Source organism: Ursus americanus, chromosome 4, assembly GCF_024610735.1.
Source record: "Ursus americanus isolate L20-20 chromosome 4, mUrsAme1.1.p, whole genome shotgun sequence".
In the NCBI taxonomy this organism is placed as follows: Eukaryota; Metazoa; Chordata; class Mammalia; order Carnivora; family Ursidae; genus Ursus; species Ursus americanus.
The window spans coordinates 86,739,351-86,756,703 of record NC_142130.1 but is presented as its reverse complement, the minus strand read 5'-3'; the positions used below and the strand labels follow the sequence as shown (position 1 = coordinate 86,756,703).

At 44.6% G+C, this 17,353-nt stretch overlaps 1 non-coding gene across 1 annotated transcript; it reads left to right on the top strand.

Annotated features, from left to right (window-relative positions):
* Window positions 1-5,508: 5,508 nt before the first annotated feature.
* Window positions 5,509-5,581, top strand: TRNAP-UGG (transfer RNA proline (anticodon UGG)). Its single transcript has one exon. It is a non-coding gene; the product is annotated as a tRNA-Pro (tRNA).
* Window positions 5,582-17,353: the final 11,772 nt, after the last annotated feature.

The following is a 17,353-nucleotide window of genomic DNA, read 5'->3' as shown; positions in this document are numbered from 1 at the left end:
GTTTCTCCCTTTGCAAAGTTATCCAAAGAGTCCCCACCACTCCAGGCCGGCATAGCCAAGACTCCATTCAAAGACCCTATTAGTAGCTCTATTTTTACAGCAGAGGAAAGGAAGCTAAGAACAGTTAAGTAATTCACCAAGACCACCAGCGAGTGGCTGAGCTGGGATCGGAACTCCGGTGACTAATTCCAAAATCTGTTTTCTTTCAGCCACACTGTCCTCTGAAAACAAAATGTCTGTGTTTCCCTAGTTACCAAAGCCCACTTCCCTCCTCACAGAATTGTTGCCTTGTGACCAGCAGGTGGCGCCAGCACCTCATAGTTGTCTTGGTGACCGCACTGCTTGCTGACTCATTGATTTGGGGAACATTCTGTTTTACAGTCAGCTAGACATAACGGTGAAAAGGGAACAAAGTTTGCAGCCCTAGTCTTCTCTCCCACTCACTCCCATTTTCCCCCTCAAAGATGGGTAACCTCATTATCTGGCTCTCATTGATTGGGTTTCCCTGAATTTCACTTCTTCAATGCCAAAGATGTTAGCTGGTAGTTTGGGCCATGATTAGGCGAAGAACAAATACATTATTGTATTATTGTAAGAACTCACTTTCTGAGTGCTCACTGTGTACCCAGCGCTTTGCTTGGATTGCCTCATATAATCCTTACAAAAGACAAGGAGGCAAGAGCTGTTTTGATAACAGTCTTTCAAGCCTGGGGCACCTAGATTCTGTTTCATTGTTTTACTCTTCACTAACTAACCAACATGTTTTTGGAAATGTTAATAAAATATTACATCAATTTTTCTCATGGCAGATCTATCATTTATAAACTTTTATTGGATAAAGTGGTCTATTCTGGGTGACTGTAATAAAATGTGAGGATGATCAAGTGGTTCGTATTTCGTTTGATATTTTCGCTTATAACCATTATGTGTACACGTATTTATATTTACTATATAAATATATGTACATGTGTGTGTATCACTGGGGTAAAGAAGACTGGGCAAGGTCTATGGGTCCCAGTTCTCACCCACTCACCTGGTATCACATCAGCTCCAAGCTTTAAGGAAATATGTGCGTGTCTCCTTCCCAGATGAAATACTATTACTGAATTTCACTATATGACAAAAAGATTTCCAAACCCAAGTCAGTAGCTCACTTAGAATCATTAGATTGACCTGGAATTACCCAGCTAAACCCCTTACCATGCATATGATGATATCATGCTCCAAAGAAGTGGTGATTTACTTTGGACACACAGTGGTGGTGGTGGCAAAACTCTGACCCTACCACAGAGTTCCTTCCACGTGGATAGTTCTGACCTTGTGTGTTTAAAAAAAATTCCCAGGGGCACCTGAGTGGCTCAGTCAGTTAAGCATCCAACTCTTGGTTTTGGCTCAGGTCATGATCGCAGGGTCATGAGATCAAGCCCCAGGTAGGGCTCTGCACTCAGTGCAGAGTCCGTTTGTCCTTCTCCCTCCCCCTCTGCCCCTTCCCCCACCCACTCACACACTTTCTGTCTCTCAAATAAATAAATAAAATCTTTTTTTAAAATCCCAAAGACAGGGCTTCTCATTTATCTCTTCTTAAATGTCATCTTTTTCTGGGCTTCATGACTATTTAGGTTTCTTTTTTAAAAATTTAATCTGTCATCTAATTGACAATATATCAAATTTTGGGCTTTTTACGAATTTCATAATGTTTTCTATGTTCTTTTCTGCGACTTTAAGAAAAATGTTGAGTGACCAAGTTTGATGATATAACTTACATACAAATTCCATTTAGGATCACACTGATTCAATAAACCCAGAAAACCCAGAAAACCCAGAACTGATTAATTTGTGGGCATCCGCATAAAATGAAAATGCAGGGGTGCCTGGCTGGCTCAGTCGGAGCACGTGACCCTTGATCTCAGGGTTGTGAGTTCAAGCCCCATGATGGGTGTAGAGATTACTTTAAAGATAAATAAACAAACAAAATTAAAATGCAGGGCCTTCGGTGCCTGGGTGGCTCAGTCAGTTAACTGTCTGCCTTCGGCTCAGGTCATGATCCCAGGGTCCTGCTTCTCCCTCTGCTTCTCCCTCTGCTGCTCCCCCTGCTTGTGCTCTCTCACTCTTTCTGACAAATAAATAAAATATTTAAAAAAAAATAAAATGCAAGGCCTCTTGTTCAAAAATTACTCAGAATTTCAAGGTAAAGCTAGGAAAGCATTAAACTAAGTGTGGGCCCTTCTCTGCGTAGGCCTTTATATGATTGCACAGGTCACACACCCAAGAAACCAGCCCTGATTTAACTTCTTTGGTTCCTTCATCCAACTTGCTACAATTGGCTTCTCTAAAGTAAGCTGGAATTGCTTCCAGCTCTGAGTAACAGCTATCCCAACAAACAAGGGCTTAAGCAAGTAAGATTTTACTTTTTCCATGTCACTAGAGATCCAGAGACAGCTAACCCAGGATTTCTGCCATTCTCTACTTTTAGAACCAACTTTCTCTTCTTGGCCCAGGATAGCTGCAGAAACTCAGGCCATCATATCTACATTCCAGACAGGAAAAATGAGGCATGACAAAGTACAAAGAGCAAAAATCCTCTCCTCTTAAATATTTGCCTTCCTAATTCAGAAAGAGAAAATCTCCCGAGGGATATCTGCGTATATCTCACTGTCACATGACCACACCTAGCTGTAAGGGAGTCTCTGAATTTGAGTGTCCCCCTTTTGAAGCCTCTGGTATAGAGAAAGACAAATCAAAAAGGAGATGAGAGGGTGTGGGAAGTATTTCAATGACCTACTGCAGGACAAACTGCCCCAAAACTAAATGGTTTAACAGAAGCATTTTATTATATCCCATGACTTTCAAAGTCAGACATTGGGGAAAGGCTCAATGAGTGATATTTTTGTTTCTCGTGGCATTGGTGGGGGTCCCTGGGTAGCTGAGTCTGTGCAGTCCAAAGCAGCTTCCTTCACATATCTGGCACATTCTCTCAGTGGTGAAACTTACATGGCATCCTGGGGCTCCCAGGAGGCTTTCCCAGAGCGCTCCAGCATCAGAGTGGGAGTTACACACCTTTATCACTGGCCTTTTGGAATCACTTCCACTGGACTCTTGATTAAAGCCATCACAAGCCTGCCTAGATCCAAAAGAGGAGACGTAGACCCAGTGGGGTAGTGGAGCCAGCAAAATTTTCAAAAATTGTGTGAGTCAGTTGTTAAACACAGCCATCTTTGACATCGATCATGGTGGGAATATTTACACCACAGGGGTGCTCAGCCGGCTCAATCAGTAGAGCATGCAACTCTTGATCTTGGGGTTGCAAGTTCAAGCCCCATGTTGGATTTAGAGATTACTTAAAAATAAAATCTTTAAAAAAAAAATGTATCCCACAGAAATTGTCAGATAGATACTACAAATCAGGGCTTTTTTCCTCAGAGAGGAGGCTATTAGACATGTAGCAACATGACACTGCATAGACCTCACCTCTCTATAGGAAGGGTATCAAAACCTTTGCACCATACTTTAGATCATCCACAGCAAACCAACCTCACATCCTCCAGACAAACTTTCTTTTTTTTTATTTATTTATTTATTTATTTTTAATGATTTTTTATTATATTATGTTAGTCACCATACAGTATATCCCCGGTTTCCGATGTAAGGCTCGATGATTCATTAGTTGTGTATAACACCCAGTGCACCATGCGATACGTGCCCTCCTTACTACCCATCACCGGTCTATCCCATTCCCCCACCCCCCTCCCCTCTGAAGTCCTCAGTTTGTTTCTCATAGTCCATAGTCTCTCATGTTTCATTCCCCCTTCTGATTACCCCCCCTTTCTTTATCCCTTTCTTCCCCTACCGATCATCCTAGTTCTTATGTTCCATAGATGAGAGAAATCATATGATAGTTGTCTTTCTCTGCTTGACTTATTTCACTTAGCATTATCTCCTCCAGTGCTGTCCATGTTGTAGCAAATGTTGAGAACTCGTTCTTTCTGATAGCTGAGTAATATTCCATTGTATATATGGACCACAACTTCTTAATCCAGTCATCTGTTGAAGGGCATCTCGGCTCCTTCCACAATTTAACTATTGTGGACATTGCTGCTATGAACATTGAGGTGCATATGGCCCTTCTCTTCACTACGTCTGTATCTTTGGGGTAAATACCCAGTAGTGCAATGGCTGGATCATAGGGTAGCTCAATTTTTAACTTTTTAAGGGACCTCCACACTGTTTTCCAGAGTGGCTGTACCAACTTGCATTCCCACCAACAATGTAGGAGGGATCCCCTTTCTCCACATCCTCTCCAACAATTGTTGTTTCTTGCCTCCAGACAAACGTTCTTTAGGCCAAACCACATTTCTGTTTGGTCCACAAGGATATCTTGAGAGCTCTTTCCACATGCTTTCTGCAATCACAACCCACTAGCTTAGTAACTCTACCCAAAACAAAATTCAGATGCTTTTAGCCCAACTTATTCTAAATAAACCCATGCTGGCATCTAGCATCACTACTTTCTTTTCCAAGTACTCACACTGTCAGTTGCGTCACTTATCCTAGAATTTTTTTTCAAGGATTATTTTGGTTTGTAATTTCCAGAAGCCTCCATTTGTTTGTTTATTGGAAGTTCGAACAAACTATTTTTTAAAGCTTTTGATTATGTAATACAACACATTACATAAAGGTACATAAAATATAAGTATGTACTAATTGATAAATAACTATAAGTCAAACATCCCTGGAGCTATCCACAATCAGTAAGTTGAATGTTGGGAGAACTCCAAAAGCTAAGGAGGAATTGTCTCCTTCCCCGCAGGGAACCACTTTCCTGACTTGAGTGGCATTCTCTCCACCGCTTTTCTTCCTGGTTGCAGCAAGTTCCTGCACATTCCTAAGACGCAGAGTTGATCTAGTGAATATTCTTTGAATGGATCCAGACTCTGTATATAATTGAGACAGACTTTGTCCAACACTGACCTTCTAGGTCCTCTTTCTTTCTCCATAGTTTCTCAAAGATTAACGAGACTGATTTCACAGGCATAGTTGAAAAATCTTTGAGACAATTTTAGGCCAAAACCTCCTAAATCTTTGATGTGCTGGCATGAGATTTCCTCAGTATTCATCAAAATGTTAGCTTCTCAGGAAATGGGAGAGTGAAAATTTAAATATGGCTTTTGCCGAGCTGGGTCTAGATTTTCTTAATCATTTATCAAATCTACTTTGAGAAAAAAATAGTTACAAATATTATAATATGTATAAAACAAAGAATATATAAAATATTATACGTAGTTACAGATATTATACAACATAGTTTAGATCTACATTCTAGCACTTGTTTAGCCCTGACCACCACCCTGTATTTATGTGCTTCTCAGTGGAGCTGCCTTGACAAGACTGTCTCCTAGATCAAACTTCAGGTTCATCTGGGTCTTCTTCTGAGCATTGACCTTGACCCCCACCCCCAGTTTTAGCAAGAGTCCTGCTATATCACTTTAAAGAGGATCCCCTATCTGGGGCACCTGGCTGGCTCAGTCAGTAGAGCATGTGACTTGGGATCTCAAGGTTGTGAGTTCAAGCCCCATGTTGGGTATAGAATTTTTTTTAAAAAGATTTTATTTATTTATTTAACAGAGAGTGAGAGAGAGAGCGCGCAAGCAGGGGGAGCAGCAGGCAGAGGGAGAGGGAGAAGCAGGCTCCCAGAAGAGCAGGGAGCCTGATGCGGGGATCTAGACCCTGAGATCATGACCTGAGCCGAAGGCAGATGCTTAACCAACTGAGCCACCCAAGTGCCCCAATAAATTTGTTGTTTAAGCCCCCCAGTCTGTGCATTTTGTGATGGCAGCCCCAGAAAATGAACACGATGGGGACTACAGGGAAGACCAGCCTGGGGATGGGTGGGAGGCAGGGGAAGGAAGCCAGCTTCTGTGCACTGATTTAAGCTCTTCCCTCCCCCATCAATCAGGCTCAGCCAGGCCCCATCATGCCCCCAACTCACATTGCACGTCTTAGGGACCTCACTCACCCTGGGACTCGCGTCAGTGCGGAAGGATCCACTGCCCGCACTAGACTGTGAACTGCTTGTTCTGTGTTGAACATTTCACAAGGGTGTCTTGAAGGGAGAAAGGCATGTTGTTCCTTTGTGTACCGCATGACGAGCTGTCTCCGTGTATCGGAGTCATGTTCCTTCTCCAGGCACCTTCATGTGTTAAGGTCTGCAGTTTAACAGAATTTAAAAAAAAAAAAGGGGATCATGACTTGGAGAACCTTAGTAAAGTGCCCGAAGATGTTATAGGTTCTCCAAATCCTTCATGATGAAGTAGAGGCTCAGTCTCAGTGGTAGTCCTGAGAGCGCTGGGGTAGCCCACATTCCTCGAGTCCCGTGCAGTCTGTGTCAGAATGGGTGTGTGTGTGCGTGCACGCGTGCGTGTGCAAGCGCGCACCCATGTGTGTCTAATGAAGCTGTGAACAGGGACGCTGTGGACAGATGGCTGCCTGGGGTGGGAGGCTGGTGTCTCTCCCCCCCTTCTGAGCCCTCACAAGTTTCCAGGTATGAGACTGGCTAAAATGGGCTGAGAAACATTAGGATAAAAAAAGCCGAAAAAAGACACCAAATTTAAACAGTGGTTTTTGAGGCACCCGAAGAAGAAACATTGGGATTTAGGTGCTTGGACTATGGAAAGAAATGAACCAGAGATCATGTACCATAAATGGATTTAAGAGGCTGTCAAGGAAAAATTATTCTGATACTTGTTAAAATGGCAAGGAAGACTTTATTCAAGACGATCACTGTAGGTGTCAAGACTAGTGCAATAGGGGAGATACCCAGTTCAACTCTGAGAATAAGTGGGAATTTTTAGTCGAGGGTCAGCGTGAGGGGGCCAAGGGGTGGAAAATTAGGTAGAGGAGACATCAAGGGTAGGGGGATTCTTGTCAAACTGACCTAACAGGATTCCTACTAAAGACAGGCCAAGGCCTTGTACCTCAAAGGTTGGGGATGAGGAACTTAATCAGATAGCAGATCTGGAAGTCCAAGATGAAAGTGTTGGCAGGTTTGGTTTCTCCTGAGGCCCCTCTGCTTGGCTTGCAGACGGCTGTCTCTCACTGCCCTCACAAGGTCTTTCCTCCATGCATGTGCATTCCAGATGTCTCTGTGCCTTTCTGGGTCCTAATCTCCTCTTATAAGGACACAGTCATGTTGGATCAGAGCCCATCCCTAAAACCTCATTTTACCTTAGCCACCTCTTTAAAGGCCCCATCTCCAAATAGAGTCACATTCTGAGGTAGTGGGGGTCAGGACTCCAAAACAGGAATGTTGGGGGGACACACATCAGCTTATAACATCCATCTTAGTCAGTGCTGTCACCATTCAAGCTCATGAGGCAACAAACCCAGGACTCAAAGTCAACATGTCGAGGACAGTGGACAAGAAGGTTGGAAAACCTGGGTCCTTGAAGACATCATTGTCCCATCTCCCCCCAGAATGCTTGTTAAATGAATAAATGTACTTATGGTTTAGGTCCATTACATGTCCTGTCATTTACCACAGAAAGCATTCCTACCTGAAGCTCTTCTCCAGCATTTAGCGTCATGCCTAGCATGCAACAGGCACTCGATAAGTGTATGTAAATAGGGGCGCCTGGGTGGCTCAGTCGGTTAGGCCACCGACTTTTGGTTTTGGCTCAGGTCATGATCTCAGGGTCAGGAGATGGAGCCCCGTGTTGGGCTGTGCGCTCAGCATGGAGTCTGCTTAAGATTCTCTCTCTCCCTCTCCCAACGGCCCACCCCCCCCCCCCAGTTAAAAAAAGAAAAAATAAGTATATGTAAATAAAGGAACTCTCCTCCTTCAGTAGCTCCCCTTCCCCTAGGTTATGGAACTGAAACACCTTAGCAGATCCTATAGGACTTTCTTCCTGCTTGGCATCTGCTCTATCCTACGTCTCCAGCTTCACTTTCTCCATCCACGCCTTGGGCAGAGTCAGTCTTTGCCGAGAGTAGTTAATCAAGAGGGATGCAGAGAAAGCAAAGGGCCGAATGTGCATTTCAGGGGCTTGGGGAGGCAGAGGGCGGTGTGACTGGCACAGAGGAGCCACAGCCCTGGAGTAGGAGGGCGCGCTCCGAGCAGACAGGCTGGTTGCAAGGACACAAGCTTAGGTGAAGGATTTGGAGGTCTTTGAGGAGACACGGGAAGAATGAGAGATCGCAAGGTTAAGGAGAGACTACTTTCCTCCCACAACACAGGAACCACGGTGAAATGGAAGGTAGGTGTATTCGCTGCTGGGGCTGCCCTAACAAAGATCCACGAACCGGCCGGCTTAAAACAGCAAAAATGTATTCGCTTGCTGCTCTGGAGGCCAGAAGTCCAAAATCAATGTGTCAGTTGGCAGAGTTGGTTCTTTTTGGAGACTCAGGAAAGAATTTAGTCCCTGCCTCTGTTTTAGTTTCTGGTGGTTGCCAGAAATCGCTGACATTCCTTGGCTGGGAGATGGCCACCTTTGCTTTGTGCCTTCTCACGTTGTCTGCCCTCCGTTCATGCTAGGATTCAATACGTCCTTTTGTGGGACACAGTTCAACCCTGGACAGTTCTTTGGAGTGTTCCTTCCTGCTAAGGGCATGTCCTGAATGGTTGTAGTTGAAGGCGTTGAGAGCTCTGGGACGGAAAGGGTGGGAGCTTTTCATGATATTTTATACAACGATCTTTAGAAAGATTTGTTGCTTCTTTCTCTACTATCTGCTCTCTTCCTCTGTCTCGGTCATGTTTTATTCTGCACAGCTCCTGACACAGCACATCATACGGAATAGGGTTCCGGTAAAGATCCGTGGAGCTCACTGGGGTTTTTCTGTGTACCCCCAGCAGCAGAGCCGGTGTTTATAGCGGAGGATGTGGTACGGGCTGGGAATTGGGAGGCTGGACTTCCAATTGGACAGATTGGGTTCAAATCCCAGCTTTGTCTTGTTTTGGCTCTGTGCCCCTGGATTAACCCTCTAAGGTTCTGTCTGCTCGTCCATACAAGGGGAACCATAAGCGTCTTTACCCCACGTGTTGGCGATGAGGATAAAATGATTTAGTGCAGATGTAACGTTCAGGACAGTGGCTGGCTTGTGACAAGTGCTTAACAAGTGTTAACTGCCATTGAGCACACATGAACATATAGGGACTCGAACTGTGTAGAATCACAATGTCCCCACTCCCGAAATGAATCTGGCTTTCAGCAGTTCCATGTGGGTGGTAGGGTGTGGGGCAGTGCCTGAATTTTGCTTTGCCGGGTCCTTGTCTAGCCCCATGTGGCCATCCGCAACAAGGGCTCCGGGGCTTTCCTCACCTGAACGCAGCAGTCCTCTGATGCAATAGTTCATTTCCATGGTTACGAACTTGGCTTTGGTTCGTTTGATCTTGGACTCCCGGTCTGTGTTAGAACCAAGTGTTTCACAACCTGACCTGGAGAGGAGAAAAAAAAACAGAGGAAGAGCCACTTGGCAGGAGACACACCTCATTTGAGACACCCCACAGGGTGAGTGGGTGGCGTCTTGTCTGCCTTATTAGCCCCAAAGAGAGGGTGGAGAACCTTTGTTCCTTGCACCCTCGGCAGATTGGAGCACAGAGAAATGTAGGGACTCTGGGGCAGGATTCCACGGGCTGGGGCAAACTGAGGGCCGAGGGAGGGAGCAGGGAAAGCTATTTCCATTCCCAGCCGAGGCTGTGCGGGTGCCATACCTGGGCTCCCCCACCTCGCAGGATCGGATGGACCTGGGTTGTCAGAGAGCCTGCAGAATAATTTTCGGGTCAGCTCCAGGTCCAAGTGGATTTGGGCTTCCACAAAGCAAGAGAATAAAGACAGGTGGGCAGAGGGGCTTGGTTTAACATAAAGCTGGCTTCAGATAGCTAGAAAGACCTATAAAGACCCTCACCACCTCTGGGTGGAAGAAAGTGGTTGGAACTTGAGGAGGGTCTTTGCTACTCTGAGTTGACTCTCAGATTTCCTGGAAGTGTGGGGGCAGGGGGGAGTGGGGCAAAGGAGGTGGATGGACCAAATACAGCTAGCGGGTTATGATCCTTTCATTTTCAACAATGAAGATAAGAGTTACCATTTGTGAGGTTTGCTGTAGGTCAGGTCCCAAATTAGGTGATCTCCATATGTTCTCTCTGATCCTTACAACTCTGCCGGTGGACCACCTGGGTCCATTTATCTATGACTGCATTAAAAACCAACCCCCCAAAAGTGATATGAAACTGTGCTCATTTGATTGTACTTGGAAATCCTCTGGGTCAGGATTTGGAAAGAGTGTATCGTCTTCTCCCCCTCCTGCTGTCTGACCATCATCTGACCTACCACGATCTCTTTGATTCTCTTGTATCATCCGTTAAACCATTTGTTCTCAAACTTCATTTCTGCCCGGAAACAAGGGACAGATGTATTCCTTCGGGGTCCCAGGCTACAGACAGGTGAGGGAGCCCTGGGGACCAGCCACGGAGCTAACACTGACCCCACCCTTCCTCTCTGCTCTCTAAAGCATGGGAGACAGCCCGGAGTGGGAGCTAATTATCGGGAAAACACTGCCGTCCACTTTCAAACACATACAAAGTAAATCGTCTGCCATGTTGGGCCCTTAAATATTTTTCCTAATAATCGACAAGCAGCCAACTTTGCCACTGGACGAGGCACCGTGGTTTGAGGTCACAGCTTAAGGCACTTGGATGTGTCAGTCCACCAGATCAACAGCTAAATTTTCTTTCTAGAATTTCAATTTATGCAACCGTCCCCATATTGGTTGTTTTATTGTTCACACATCTTACATATTTTCCTCCTGAAAACCTGAGGATCTTTTATCATACACAATATGCCTCTAACCTCCTTCTGTTCACCAATTTTCAGCCCAGCATTCCCAGCCCCTCCCAACTGGGTGATTCCTTTGTCCTATGCCACTTGAAGCCCCTACATCCTCTTTTATTGATTCTAACCCACTTGTTCACATCTTCCAAAGCTAAAAGCCTCCTTAGTAGGCTCCTAGTGTGTAAGAAATTGTCAGTAATGTGCTGTCCCAGCTGCAGGGACCCAGCTCGGGAGTCACCATGCCATCCGCAGCACTGATGGGCACATTTCAGGAACCCGCCATTAGCTTTTAAGCCTCAATGTCTTCCGCAGGGCATCCTGGCCGTGCAAATGGGAAAACACGATCAATTGTTCCAAAGAGGTTTCTCTCAACATTTCCCAATTTCCCATTTCTCTTATGCAGTATAGAGCAGACAGTTTTGGGAGACAGGCTACCTGGGGTTTGGATCCTAGCTCCTCTCCTTATTGGCTGTATGATCTTATTGGCTTAACCTCTCGGTGTCAGTAATGTTACCTACCTTAGAGGATCGCTGGGGGGATTATATGACACAAGACAGGTAAAGCACTTAGCACGTAGAGCTTTTTTAAAAACGTGAGCGGGGCGCCTGGGTGGCTCAGTTGGTTAAGCTTCTGACTCTTAGTTTTGGCTCAGGTCGTGATCTCCAGGTGGAGAGATCAAGCCTCGGGCTCTGTGCTCCTCGGGAAGTCTGCCTGAGTTTCTGTTCCCCTGTCCCTCCCTTCCCTGCATGCGCTTGCTCTCTCTCTCTCTCTCTTTCTCTCTCTCTCTCTCTCAAATAAATCTTTTTTTAAAATGTTAGCTATTATTTTTCCCGTTTAATGGTAGAAGGGAGTTGGTTTCCTGTTGAAAAAGTATAAAATGTAGAGAAGGAAAGAGAAAGGGAAAGCCCGGGGTGGGAGAGACAACTGGGGAGGACACGGGGTTAAGACGAGGATTTACCCACAGTCCTAAAGCAGCTCTACCCCATAGAAATGTAGTGCAACCCACAAACGTGAGCCACAAATGCCAGCTGCATGTGGAATTTTAACTTTTCTAGTAGCCACACTAAAAAAGAGGTGAAATCAGTTTTAATCATGTTATTTAACCCAATTTATTTCACCTGATATTATAACCAAATATATAGTGATATATTTTATACAACTCAATATTTAACCCAGTATATTGGCCACTGTAGAGAATCGATCTAGAAATATTAATGTCATCTTTTTACATTATTTTTTCATACTAAGCCTTTGGGTTTTTTTGTTTTGTTTTTTGAGAGAGAGAGAATGCAATCAGAAGCGGGGGGGGGGGGGGCACAGAGGGACAAGGAGAGAATCTTAAGCAAACTCCACGCCCAGCCTGGAGAGGATCTCCTGACCCTGAGATCATGACCTGAACCGAAATCAAGAGTTGGTCACTCAACCGACTGAGCCACGCAGGGGATACCAACCTAAGTCTTTGAAACCCAATGTGCATTTGTGCTTACAGCGCATCTTTTTTTTTTTATGGTGGCATCATCATTTATTTGCATATTTTCAGCTGCTTCAGTTATTTTGCCATTATGAACAGTGAACATATGGACATCCTTGCACATAAATCGGTCTGTTAATTTCTTTAGAAATGAAATTTCCAGGTCAAAGAGTAGAAGAGTTTTAGTCTCTTGATGCATTTTGCAAGTTGCTTTCTAGAAATTTTTCCCTGTTTACATTCCCATCAGCTATGTATGACTTCCATCAAAAACAAAATTTTGTTAACTTGAATCATAATAAACAGTGTTTCAACTCGCCTTAATTTAACTTTTTAAACTTTTAATGGCAGTTTTAATTTGCTTTCCTTTGATTACTTGTAGGAATAAACCCTTAAATGTTTATTAGCCATCTGTATTTCCTCTGGGACTTGTTCATTCCATTCCTGCGGTATTAGAACATCACCAGTTTTTTTCTGTACTTCATATGTGATCTTTATGGAAAATAAGTTCCCATTTTTATATGGTTTTAAATCATATTTATACCTATAATGTTATAAAAGCTGAAGCTTTTTACAAATTTGCAACTCCTAGATAAATAAGTCCTGGAGATCGAATGCAGAGCATGCTGATCATAAACAATATTATATTATAAACTGCGACGTGGCTAAGAGACTTGATCTTAATTGTTCCCACCACAAAAAAGAAATAATTATGTGATGGGATACAGGTGTTAGGTAACACTATGGTGGTAATCATATTGCAAGACGTATAATAAATGTGTTAAATCAACAGGTTGTGTACCTTAAACTTATACAATGTTCTATGTCGATTATATTTCAATTTAAAAGAATATTTTTAAGAGAGAATGTTTCTAAAAGAAACTACCTAGCCCGAAGGTCATTTCTTTTGCTTATTTATTTATTTATTTTTTAAGATTTATTTATTTATTTGAGAGTGAGAGAGCGTACAAGTGGGAGGGGCAGGGAGAGGGAGAGAGAACCTCAAGCAGACTCCACACTGAGCACAGAGCCTGACGCAGGGTTCGATCTCACCACCCTGAGATCATGACCTGAGCCAAAAACCAAGAGTCGGATGCTTAATTGACTGTGCCACCCAGGTGCCCCTTCTTATCCTTTTTAAAATTAATGTTTGTCAAAAAAAAAAAAGCTAAAGCTTTCATTTTTTTATAGTCAAATCTGTCATTCTCTTTGTGATTTCTCCTGTTGCTCATATTCTTACACACTCCTGCGCCATCCAAAAGTCACCTAGGTGTTCTACATACGCTTTGGCTTTTTATCTTTTTAAATCCCTCAGGAGTTTATTTTAATACGTGAGATGAAGGAGTGGCATTGATTCCCCCCCCCCCCCACTGTGGCCATCCTCTTACTTCCAGCACATCTCCGTGCAGCCCAGCCACGTTTCCAGAGCTCAGTCGCCACGTGTGGCCAGCGGCTACCATATTGGACGGCGCAAGACCGAAGCTCGGACATTCACGCTCTTTCTCTGGGAATTTGTCTTGCCACGACTTGCAAACACCACAGAGGGCGAATATTTTTAGCAGCTGTTAACAAATTGCAGCTCTGGGCAGCAACCATCCAGCGGGCTGCTGCCGTGTTCCTCGTCGGCATCTGCCCCTTGTCGTGACGTCGCCTGATTTCTTTCAAGGTGTCGGAGCGCTTCTTTTAGCTTCCCACTCAAGGGCTGATATTTAAGGGCCTGTTTTGGTTCCATCCTTAGTTTTGAATTCATGTAACCCATGGCAACAGCGAGGCTCCTGAGCTGACTGCTGTGTTCACTTCCTACAGCACCGAATTACGAGTCTGAGAAAAGCAGTTGGTCGCAGCAAGGAAGATGGCAGCAGGACAGGGAGACGCTGCTTCGGGGAACCTGGTGGCATCCTTGGCCACACAACCTCCCAGGGGCGTGAGGCTCCTTTTCAGACCCTTCTGAGTGGAATGAAGTCCTGAGAGCAGAGTTAAGCTGAGGCCAGAATCTGGGGGTCGAGTCCACATGAGTCCCGTAGCTGCAAATGGAGAAACCGTGTTTCCACAGACACAGCCTAAATCACCCACTTGGGTCAGTCTCTCAAAAAATGAGCTCTTGATGGGGTGCCTGGGTGGCTCAGTAGGAATGGCACGTGACTCTTAATCTTGGGGGTCATACATTCGAGCCCCACGTTGGGTATAGTGATTACTTAAATGAATAAATACATAAATAATAAGTAAGTAAAAATTTTTTTAAAAAGAGCTCTTATGATTATGCCCGGACATGGCTTGAATGCTCTCTTTGGGCACAGGACCACTGCACAACTCCAGGAGGCGCCAACCGCATTGTATTCCTTAGCGATTGGTGTCCCCTCGACTGTGTATCTTCATGAAATACAATGAGAAGTTGCCCCCACCCCCAGGGGTACAACCTGGCATCCCGGTTTGAGGAGGCAGTTTGGGAAGGGAGTCGAGAGACCTGGTTTTGATCCCAACTCCACTATTGACTCGTTTTGTGGCTTGTCTCTGAGGCCATTTCTCATTGTACAGAATGATTCAATCAAGCGATTTGGACTGCAAGGGATTCTTCAAGCTCTAGCGTACTCCAGTTCTCAGTGTATGTGTGTTGTCTATTGGGCCTGTCTTAGTCCATGAGGGTTGCTGTAACAGAATACCACAGACTGGGTGGCTTAAAGCACTCAGAGGGTTCTGGAAGCTGGGAAATTCAAGAGGTTCAGTGTCTGGTGAGGACCTGCTTCTTGGTTCACGGACAGCTCCCTCTAACCTCACATGACAGAAGGGAAGGGGAGCTCACTGGGGTCTCTTTTATAAGAGCATTCACTCCATTTCATGACGGCAGAGTCTTCCTTTTTTTTTTTAATTTTTTTAAAAAAGATTTTATATTTATTTGAGAGAGAGAGAGCATGAGCAGAGGGGAGGTCAGAGGGAGAAACAGACTCCCCACTGAGCAGAGAGCTCCACCCAGGGTTCGACCCCAGGTCCCCGAGATCATGACCTGAGCTGAAGTGAGATGTTTAACTGACTGAGCCACCCAGACACCCCAGGGCAGAGTCTTTCGAAGGCCTCACCTAATACTATCTGTCACATTGAAGGTTAGGATTTTGACGTATGAATTTGGGCCTTATTTCTCTTGTCCTTTTGTACTGGGAGAAATCGTTTAAATAGATAGAAACCGACCGGGGCAACACAAATATTCCGTCTATAGCAGGGTCCTAATGTACAAGAAGACCATTTAGCACCTTGAAAGCATTTACTGCTCCTCGTATTCTTCTCGTTCCAATAGTTACATGACGATTTGGGGTTAAATCAATGTTTCAGAGTTTACTTGTTATGATTATCCAAAATATCAGTCATTGCTAAGCCAAGTAGTCCACCACGGCTATGTTTCCTTTCTTATACAAGTTTTTGCTCTTCCTGAAGTTTTTTATCCTCCCCTTCTCCTCTGTCGTAATGGAAATCCGCCCACCCAATTTATTACGTGGCACTCGGAGACACAGAACCAATACGAACCAATAGGCTATATATATGGAGAGAGAGATTGAGAGACAGAGACAGAAAGACTGAGAGTGATTTTTGAGAGTGATTTGAGAGAGAGAGAGAGCTCACATACAGAAATTGGGATGCAAGAAGACAACGAAACAGTCCCTTCAAAATTCTGAAGGCAAATTATTGTCAAGCCAACATTCTACACATAGTCAACTTAACTCTCCAATTTTTTGTGTGTATGACTTCTCTCTCTCTCAGAATTTGTCTCTGTCTCTCTCTGCCTGTCTCCCTGTCCCTCTCTCTCTCTGCTCTATCTGTACAATCCCCAAGTGTCATTGGGACCTGCCTTGCGAGGTTTTCCTCCTGCTGGCCAAGTGTAGGCTCTTGTAACCCAGAAACTCAGTTCTCTCGATTGCTGAACCATTCTTGGAATGCTCGAATTCTTGAGCATTTTCTTGAATTATTTCCATGGTAATTTTCTGTTTTCTCACTTCTTTGTGCAATTTATCTGATCCGGCTGATTACACCTTGTGTATGGACCCTCTATTTTTTTTTTTTTTATCTTATCTCTTCTGTTTACTTGCTTTGTATTTTTTTTTCTGGGAGATTTCCTCTATTTTATCTCTCAATCCATTGGTTGAATTTTTATTTCAGCTGCAAAATATTTTTAATAGTATATTGTTCTTATTTTAGGGACCCAATATTGCCCTCTTACTTCTCTGGAGAAAGTAATTATGCATTTAAAATTTGTTACTCCGTTCTCTGGATTGTCTTTGTTTCCTTCCAAACTTCAAAACACCTCTGTTGGGTTTTGGTCTTTGCTTTCATATTGGACCACAGCTGGTTGAGATCCTGCGACAGGACTGGCCAGTGAGCCACAGAGGAAGGCCGCTCAACCCTGCTAGGGAAGCTTTTCCTCTCTGGGTAAGAAGACAGTGTGGCCTGCTCACCTCATCTCAGCTTCCTGCTTTTGTTTAGATGAGATGCCTGAAGCCAGAGAAGCCAAAATGTGGTAGTTTTCAGAACTGTGGTCCGGGGACCTGCAACGATCCTCAGGAACTTTTGGGGGAGGGGAGTTATGGGGTCAAAACTCTGTTAATAATAATACTAAGACATTATTTCCCCTGTTCTCATTTCTTCGTGAGCGTATAGTCACAGCTGGCCTGCCTGGAGTCTGTCTTTCCCTCTCGGCCTCGTCTGCTTCTCTTCCTATCACTGAGTCACACTGATGACACAGATGTGGTTAACAGCACAGAGCCGAGGATGGTGCAGAGTTTTCTTCTCTTGCTTTGATGAACTTTATTTATTTGTTTATTTTAAGTAGGCTCCACGCCCAGCATGGAGCCCAACATGGGGCTTGAACTCATGATCCTGAGACCATGACCCGAGCTGGGATCAAGAGTCAGAACCTTAACTGCCTGAGCCCCCCTCCCCTGCTCCCCAGGCGCCCCTTCAGCAAAGCCCACACTGAGACAGCTTCCGTGAGGGGAAGGAGAGGGGCGGGGGATGCGGGGAATCATCCTGTTGACGGTTTGGGTGCAGACTGAGCTTGTAGTGAACTGAACATTCTAGG